Source organism: Glycine soja, chromosome 11 (assembly GCF_004193775.1).
Source record: "Glycine soja cultivar W05 chromosome 11, ASM419377v2, whole genome shotgun sequence".
In the NCBI taxonomy this organism is placed as follows: domain Eukaryota; kingdom Viridiplantae; phylum Streptophyta; class Magnoliopsida; order Fabales; family Fabaceae; genus Glycine; species Glycine soja.
The window spans coordinates 11,938,929-11,945,004 of record NC_041012.1 but is presented as its reverse complement, the minus strand read 5'-3'; positions in this window follow the sequence as shown (position 1 = coordinate 11,945,004).

Here is a 6,076-nt window from a genome sequence, read left to right as displayed (position 1 = left end):
AGATTTGGGTGTATGCGGGAAAAACAAGGAGCTACGTGCGAGGGACATTCCCCTCACCATAGACATTATTTTAAAAATACCAATGGTGATTATGTGAGAAAATAAGTTCTAAACCTGGTGTTCAAATTTCACGATGATCCAACGGTTAATGGGTATGAGATCGTCATTTTACTAAGACAAGTTTGAATGTATGCAAGAAAAAGAGAGAATTTTGGGAGAGGAAGAAGGAAAAACAAAATTGAGAAAAAAGAAAGCGTAGAGACATATTGTCAAGTTTGAAAATGGACTTAATATGTCTCTATTTATATCTAGAGTACTCAGGGCCTATTATTTACTATTTTTTTCTTTATTTTATGATTTTATAAAAAGAAACTCTATTTTACTCCCTCACTAGTAAAAAAACACCCTTTTACAATGCAACTTCGACATCGGTCGTGCTACACCGTCTTAGAAAAGTTGGTGGTGGCAATTTTGTAATTATCAATTACAAAACGATGACGGTCAATTGCAACCCATCTTTGTATGCTTGATAATGGGAAATCAACGATGTTGATGAATACCACTGTCGTTGAATGCAAAGCACATTTTTAATCCCTCGTGCATGAACTGTGTTGTGTCCTACCTCACAGAGTTGCTAATCTTTCCCCCCAACTGAAGAACACATCCATCACTCCCCTACGCGCCCAGGTCAAACATTTTTATCCTCCATTATCACTCCATCACCTCCCCCTAGCTCATAAACTGCTCGACGTCTAGGTAAGACATTTTTGTCTATCATCGTCACCTCTAAGGTTAGTTTTGAGCCTTTTTTATCGCATACAAGTTGCATTTCTTACGAGGTTGAATGGGTTATGAATTTCTACGGGCTAAATACACCATTTGAATGGGGTTTTTTGAATGTAGACCAAAATCATATTTACGTTGTATTTCATGGTATTTCAACTATGTATGATAATTACTGAATGATTCATTGAAGTATTTTAGTTACTAACTTACTGGTTGAAGACCATAGACTGAAATTTAATTTTTTAGTAATAGAACGTGGTTACCTCTATGGTTTCTGAGCTACAAAACTTGTCAACCTCATATATGAGATCCACTAGAATTGGTTGTTGTCTTGTTTAGTAACAGAACATGGTTACCTCCGTGGTTTGATAGAAACAAAACATATCATAAGAACTCCCAAAACCTGGTGTTATTGTTCTTGCTATAATGTGGGCCAACATTGAAACCAATTGAAGGAATGTTACAACTGAAGGCTATTTTTTTCCATGTTGTCAATTATCCCATGATGTATGCTTTGGCATAAAAGTAGATTCACTGTGTATAACATAACAGAGAGTAGAGTTGATAAAAACTTTTTACATTCATGGATATAAATGTTTCACCCTATTGACTTCTATTTTCCTCTTAAATATGCTTTCTCCTTGTTGGTTTAGCATAATCTTTGATCAAAAACTGTTCTCAGTGGTAGATATTCTCATATTAATCTCTCATCCCTATTCATGTATGTGCTTTATTAATTTTAGTTAGATTGGATATTCAAACTTGTTGTGATTCATGTAAATTTGTTGACTCATTGCTTTAGTCCATTTCTCTATTAGCTCCAACAATTTCAAACTATTCTTTGTAATAACTTTAAATAATCCCAACATATACCAATTTCTAAGGTGTAATACATACTAATCTAGAGAACCACTGTAAAAAAATATTTGGGGAAAAGATAAACAGAAAAAAGAAGGAAAACATCATGCTAGTTCCCTAGCTATATTTATTGATAAATTGCAACTCTTGTGTCAATGCAGGGGATTTTTTATAATACTTATATTGTGAGCCATTGGTACATAGTTTGGTGCTTTTCAAACTACAGCAAAACTTGGTATTGTACAATTCTTAACTTATTCTCATATGTTATGAGCTTAGTTTCATGGTTGCACTGGTTGATTTGGAAAGCTTGCTTACAGATAAAATATGTTGGTCAGGATGGTCAGAATATTTCTTGTAGCTAGAGCTATAGCTGTTTGTTCTCCTTGGGACCTTTTGGTTAGTATTTTCATTTTAATATCATAAGAAATCTATTTAGTTAAAATTTGAATTTAGTGAGTGTCCCAACATCCAAAACTTGTGTATTTCCGTACAAGTTCTTGAGTTGTGTCTACAAGCATGAGATGTGACATTAGAAGCAAAAATTGATAGAAACCATTTTATTTTGTGTACACAAAAGAACATAATCGAAATATGTTTTCATTATCTTAATTTTTTTATATATAAAAAAATTAATACATCTAAACAAGTTTCCATTGTATTAAACTTTTAGGACTTATTTTCATCAAGATTATTTTTTTGCAAGAAAAAAGTTGGAGAATGAGAAGATAAATGTTAGTTACAGTCACATTTGGGTATGAGCTTATGTCCAAGTCCACTTTATTGTAAAATCCCAAAGTTTCTTAGGTATTATTATTTTTACTCCCTATTTTATCTTTAACTAAAACATTTTTTTTGTTTTTTTATATACAAAATAAAAACTAGTTGCTGTCAAAAAATAAAAATAAAAATAAAAATATGAAACAAAAATACACAATGGGGATGGAAGAAGTAAGGAAGATCCACATCAGGTGCAACTATTTTCGTGGGTGTAAATCTGATCTCCTGGTGGTCTAAAAAACAACAAGTGGTAGCCCACACTAGCACAAAAGTAGAGTACAGGAGCTTGGCTCAAACTTCAGCTGGCATCCTGTGGCTTCAAACCTTACTTCAAGAACTTGGTGTTCCTACTTCCAAGCCTCTCATTCTCTGTGATAATCAAAGCGCTATGGCACGAGCACATAAACCTATTGTTCATAGGGAAAAATAAAAAATTTGGAGATCAATCTCTTCTTTGTAAGGGAAAATGTTCTAAGCAACAAACTCTGTGGGTCACATACCAGCTCAGGGTCAGTGGGCAGATCTTCTCACAAAGCCCCTCTCTTCTACCAGATTTCAGTTTATTAGGAACAAACTCAAGGTGTTTGAGCTCCCTGAAGCTCACACATCTTAAGTTTGTCGGGGGTATGTGAGTATTGTACTCGGTTATGTGAGATTAGAGTGTGGAAGTTAGTATTCCAGCTGTCAAGTGACAGCTGGCAGCTAATTGTTAGAAGCTTGCTCTGCATGTTGTACAAACTTGCTCTACAACTCTCATAGGTCTCTATAAAAACTATAATGTAACTGAAACTGTTTGGGAATGAAATTAAATCTCATAGTTCCACAAAATTTATGCAATTCTCTTTCTTTCCCTTAGTCTATATTTCTCTCTCCTTCTATTTTGTAGTTTCAATTCATTCCTAGTAGATGTGATCCCTCTCTTTTTGTGTACTCGAAGTCAGAATCTATAATGTATAGTCTAATATATGTAGAGGATATCATAGTCACTGGAAATGACTCTAAACTGATTTAGAAACTAGTTTCTCATCTTAACAACCTATTTTCCTTAAAAGATCGTGGAGATCTTGATTATTTTTTGGGAATTGAAGCAGCTAATCAAGTTGATGGCTCACATATACTTACTCCATCTAAGTATATGTGTGTTAGGGATCTTCTAGCAAAGACAAAAATGGATGAAGCAAATCCTATTGCTTCTCCTATGGTTGGAGCTTGTAAACTCTCTAAATCAAGCTCAAAAAGATTCTCTGACCCTACCCTTTATAGATTAGTTGTTGGGGCACTTTAGTATGCCACCATAACAAGATCAGAAATTAGTTTTCTGTAAATAAAGTGTTCTAGTTTATGTCAAATCCTTCAGAAGAGCATTGAACAACTATGAAGAGAATTGTCAGATATTTGAATGGTGCTATCAATCTTGGATTAAGATTACAACCTTCTACCTCTTCAAACTTCTCTGTTCAAGCATACTGTGATGCTGATTGGGCTTCAGACCCAAATGATAGGAGATCAACAATCAAGAGTAGTGATTTTTCTAGGACCTAATCTTGTGTCCTGGTGGTCTAAGAAGCAGAAAGGTTTGGCTAGATGTAGGCATCGTCCTTGAAAGCTTGCTTTCTAAGACGGTGCTTACATAGCCACCGTCTTAGAAAACTTGCTTTCAAGGATGGTGCCTACATAAGCACTGTCTTAGAAAGCTTGTTGTTTTCTAAGACGGTGTGTTCTTACCCGTCGTTGAAAGGTTGCTGTTTTCAACAACGTTAGTTTCTACGATGATCGACGACCGTCTTTGTATGTTGTTTTCGACCGTCATAGAAAACGATTTTTTTAGCAATGTCTATCAAATGAATAAATAAAACATTTTTTTTCTAAGGACATATATTTATTTTATTTACCTTAAACTATTATTTTAATTAATAAAATTATTTCTCCTTATTTATTTAATTATAAAAATCTCATTATTTTTCTAAAACTCTATTTATTTTTAAATAAATTTTTTTAAAGTTATTTTACAAAAAGATAGGGTGTTACACTTCAAACTGAAGATATAGTAAGTCTAGGGTTTAAACTTCATGAAAATCTGCCTTCTGAAACTGAAACCAAATTCCAGTGGTGCTATATGGTGTATATGGAACAGAAGAAATGAGAAAACATGGGAGGATAAACAAGTGGAGTCGCACATCTCGGTGAATATTGCTATGCAGTATTACATTGACTGGAAATTTTCTCGTAGACACATTCCTAACTAATCCATTCAGCAACACCTCAATCTGTAAATGGCAGATCGAAATGGCAACGAGGCTTTCTTAAGTAACATTGACGCCTCAATCTTCAACGATAGCAACACGTTTGGTGTAGGCATCTGCATTTGAAAGGAGAAAGGAGAATTCTACAAAGCAAGAATAATGTTTTTCGATGGACTTCCAGAACCCAATCAAGGAAGTGGAAGCTAGGGGATTGTATCAAGCACTTAAATGGACGACATAGATGAATATAGAAAACATTGAGTTTGAAATGAACTACAAATCAGTAGTTGAAGCCATGATCATTAAAAACCCTAGAGGCTCTCTTGTTTATCACTGTATCTTAAATAATTGTAAAGCCTTCCTTCCTTACCTTACAAACTATTTGGAGAATTTTAACTGGAGGTAAGCCAAATCTTATGGCCCACACTCTAGCGAGGGCAGCAAGATACCATGCTAACATCCAAACTTTTGAGCAAATTCCAACATGTATTTATTCTTAGATTATGAATGAAATGAAGTAATCTTATTATTTTAAAAAAATAATTAACAAAAATTTATAATAATTCATCCACATTATTATTTAATTGGGCTAATTAAATTCCTTTAGAATTTATTAAATTTAAATGACACAACACAACAGACCTTTTCTCTAATGGAAAAATATTTATTGTCAAATTAAAGTAAATTTTTTCTTTACTATATGTGCGTCTTTGGTCACACGATTATGCGATAGAATATTTTTGAGTTAATTAACTTTGATCTATATTATTATAAAGTTTTTATATAGTTTTTTTAAAAGAGATATTTTAATATTGTTAACTAATAGAAAATTATAATAAATATAACTTTGAAATTAAGTATATAGTTATTGTAAAAGATTAAAATCAATAAAATATTTATCATATATGATAATTAATATATGATTGAATAACAATATACTCTAATTAATTTTTATTTTTATTTCTACTTGTATATATTTCAATGGAATCATGGGCTACCAGACCCGAAAGAAGAAGAGGCATAGGGCTTATTTCAAGGTCTTCTTTTGGATTTAAATCGGCTATCAAAAATTTGGTTTTTGAAGTTGATTGCAAGTCAATGGTGGAGAATTAAATTGCCGGCCGCAAGAAACACTGATTTGTAAATAATCAATTTTAGGAGCAAGGAAATCTTATGATATTTCAAATAGGGATGACAAAATGAACCCGAATTGTACGAGTATTCTCAAAATTATCTGCATGTGGAGAAGATAATTATCCGTTTATTAACACTGGAGATGGAGACGAGTATTTATATGTAATTTTTTGCGAGGATGAGTGTTGGTATGGGTAGTATAATATCCACCCCACCTTGTCCTACTCCGCAAAACCTACAACCCACAAAGCTTGCATTTTAAACGGGCTTGTTTT